Here is a 235-nt window from a genome sequence, read left to right as displayed (position 1 = left end):
GGGGGAGCTTGTCGTCTTGGCAACAGACTGATTTGCAAAATGTAAGCGGTCTGCAGCAGCGCGGGGAGAGGAAAGAGCATGTCCCCAAAGTGTCATAAATCTGTCTAACCGCAGTTGATGCATGAGTTACATTTCTCCCGCTAACCTGCGAGGCACCAAAAAAAAAAAAAAAAAAAAAAACCAAAAGGAGGCTTCTCCTGGCTTAAAAAAAAAAAAAATAAAAAAAAAAAAAAAA

At 40.4% G+C, this 235-nt stretch overlaps 1 protein-coding gene across 1 annotated transcript in view; it reads left to right on the top strand.

Moving 5' to 3' along the window:
- The window catches only part of MEIS1 (Meis homeobox 1), a 127,990-nt gene that overhangs the window by 123,026 nt on the left and 4,729 nt on the right, over positions 1 to 235 (top strand). The gene's annotated exons all lie outside the window — the stretch shown is intronic.

The sequence above is a fragment of the Calidris pugnax genome, unplaced genomic scaffold (assembly GCF_001431845.1).
Source record: "Calidris pugnax isolate Ruff unplaced genomic scaffold, ASM143184v1 scaffold219, whole genome shotgun sequence".
NCBI lineage: Eukaryota > Metazoa > Chordata > Aves > Charadriiformes > Scolopacidae > Calidris > Calidris pugnax.
The sequence above is the reverse complement of the archived record's forward strand: the minus strand, read 5'-3'. Positions and strand labels throughout refer to the sequence as shown.